The following is a 2,812-nucleotide window of genomic DNA, read 5'->3' on the forward strand; positions in this document are numbered from 1 at the left end:
GTACTACCCATGAATTAGGTTAGGAAAATGAAATTATTTTAGCTAAACTCTCAACTCCTGGAGTCCAGGATAAGCAGTTTCTCTAAAACTGTAAGGACCACTAAATGGATATTGAGGGCTACTGGAAACTGAGAATGGCAAAGTAAATTATCAGAAGAGAGTTAACACATATTTATTTACACTATGAAACAAGTTTCTTTTTAGTGCCATCTTATAAACAATATTGACACTTTTAAAGACATGTATACATAATTTATATATGAAAATGTTTAAAAATTGGTAGAAATAGAATTTAGATCACTGGTCATCAGATGACATAATAGTCATCTCTAATATGACTGCCCAAATTTTAATAACAGTAAAAAAGTTAAAATTTATAATGGCAGGATCATATGTAGCATTCAAACAATATAATTGAAGGGTTATTGGGAAAAAGGAAAGATGCTAATGAGTTTAAAGATATTCCAGTTTTGCCCTGGCTGGGTGGCTCGGTTGGTTGGAGCATTGTCCCACTCACCAAAAAGGTTGCAAATTCTACTTCTGGTCTGGGCACGTAGCTAGGTTGCAAGTTCCATCTTTAGTTGGGGCATGTATGGGAGGCAACTGTTCAGTTTCTCTCTCATATCAATGTTTCTCCCTCTTTCTCTCTCCCTTCCTTTCTCTCTAGAAATTAATTTAAAAAAAAATCATATCCTCAGGTGAGGATAAAAAAAATTTTTAAAGAAGAAAATAAAAGTGAATGGGCTCTGTACATTTTTTTAAATAAAAGGTATTCTAATTTTCTTTCTACTACATACTTAACCACTAAAGGGTTACATAATTAGTTTAAGACAGAAGCCACTAAAAATTATTCTTTAACCAGTGGGAAGGTTATGAAGGAAATCTAGCTGTTTTACATATGTTTGAGTCTGTGATGCCTTTCAAATAAACTAATTAATGGAAATAGCTAACAGCATCTTCAAAACATACACTGTTTTACCCAAAGATTAAATACACATACATCATGCAGTATGCGTATCTTACTTTCACTTTTAAAAATATATTTTTAGCCCTAGCTGGTTTGGCTCAGTGGATAGAGTGTTGGCCTGAGGACTGAATGGTCCCAGGGCTGATTCTGGTCAAGGGCACATGCCCGGGTTGTAGGCTTGATCCCCAGCAAGGGGCGTGCAGGAGGCACCCAATCAATGATTCCCCCTCATCATTAATATTTCTCTCTCTCTCTCTCCCTCCCTCTCCTTTCCTCTCTGCAAGCAATAAAAATATATTTTAAGAAAATTTAAAAAAAGAGTACTATTGTAATGGCTTGAAAAATCTCATGTTTGCCTCTGATGTTTTCTGTGGCAGTTTCCATTACCTAGTGTAGTTTTATATGCTACACACCAGGAAAATAAGAGGCTTTTTGGATTTGTTCTTCGGACATCTGGAGGGAGAAGTGAAAGTCATCTGTCATCTGTCTGCTATATATTTGAATCAAACAATGAGGGGGAAAAGGTACCTGACTTTTCAAAATGTGTCTCTGTTGTGAAATGCATATCATAATTAAAGTTCTTAAGAATAATTAAAGTTCTAAGATTTCTGGAAAACTTAGACTTTGCCTGGTTCAGCTGAGTTGCTTGACCAAAGCCTGTTGCTCTGAAGAGAGCTGAGCCGATGTATTGGGCCTTCTTAGTTCTTTAGACCTATATCTTTCTAGCCATTGATAGCTAGTGCAATCTTCTGACCTCATTAATTTATCCTGGGAATGCAATATATTCCCATAACCAGCTATTTTCAGATGTCTTCAGCTTAGAGTAGCATCAGCAGCCTCTTACTTTATTCTTTGCAGACCCTTACTATTTCAGTCATGAATTTGAGATAATAAGTGTATTATGTTAAAAAGGTGACAGCCAGTAGTTGAAACACACAGACTGAAGAAAACAAAAGTCTTGGTTTGGGGCTTGGAACATTTTAAAATCAGCCTTTTTTTGAAGCAGTGTATTATAATGAGTTATAAAACTAGTTACATTCGCCATTTGGATACTTGAAATTATTAAATTTGATAGGAGAACTGCTTAACTTTTTTCTACTTTTCCCCCTTTTAGATTTGTGATTCTGTTGGACTGGCAAAACAGATAGCTTTACATGCGGAACTGGTAAGAATCCAAGAATGTTAACTAATGTAAGGCAAGATTTTTCATAATGACAAATAAAAAGATTTTGCTAAATAAGGTTAACATTGGATACTATTGCTGATTTGGTATTTAGAATTTGGGTAAATGGCTAACATAGCATGTAAATTTTTGGTGTGCTTTCTCATATACATGCAGAAAATAATTTGAAAGGTTACAAAGAATATTAATTGAAAAGTTTAAAACTTAAAGTTATTTCATACTTAATTCATTAGTTGTATTCATCTGTTCTTTAGGATCGTAGGGCATCAGAAAAACAAAAAGAAATAGAGAGAGTAAAAGAGAAGCAACAGAAAGAACTCAGTAAACAAAAACAAATTGAAAAGGTATGCAGTCCTAATATCTGGATCTTCTCTGTGATTTTTGTAAAGAATTTCCTTAATTCAGCACTGACTTCATTCCAAATGAAGGTTTGTTTCTGCTTGCTCAGCTACTTCATAACCAGAGGACTCATAGCATAGCAGAAAAGGATGACATCTGTCTTCTGATATGATGTTTACATTATAATTATACTGACATGCCGTTTAGCAAACATATCTGAACTTTCATGTTTCCATATTCCAGTGAAGGTTGTCTCTGGCAAAGCAGGTCTTTTGAGAGGCTGTGTCATATAGACTTAATTGCCATTGCTGAAATCCACGTTG

The 2,812-nt window shown here is 34.7% G+C and overlaps 1 long non-coding RNA gene across 1 annotated transcript; it reads left to right on the forward strand.

Annotated features, from left to right (window-relative positions):
- Positions 1-1,285: 1,285 nt before the first annotated feature.
- LOC102245437 lies at positions 1,286-2,794 on the forward strand. Its single transcript, XR_313993.2, has 3 exons — positions 1,286-1,491; positions 2,082-2,132; positions 2,405-2,794. It is a non-coding gene; the product is annotated as an uncharacterized LOC102245437 (long non-coding RNA).
- The last annotated feature ends 18 nt before the right edge of the window (positions 2,795-2,812 follow it).

This window comes from Myotis brandtii, unplaced genomic scaffold, assembly GCF_000412655.1.
Source record: "Myotis brandtii unplaced genomic scaffold, ASM41265v1 scaffold405, whole genome shotgun sequence".
In the NCBI taxonomy this organism is placed as follows: domain Eukaryota; kingdom Metazoa; phylum Chordata; class Mammalia; order Chiroptera; family Vespertilionidae; genus Myotis; species Myotis brandtii.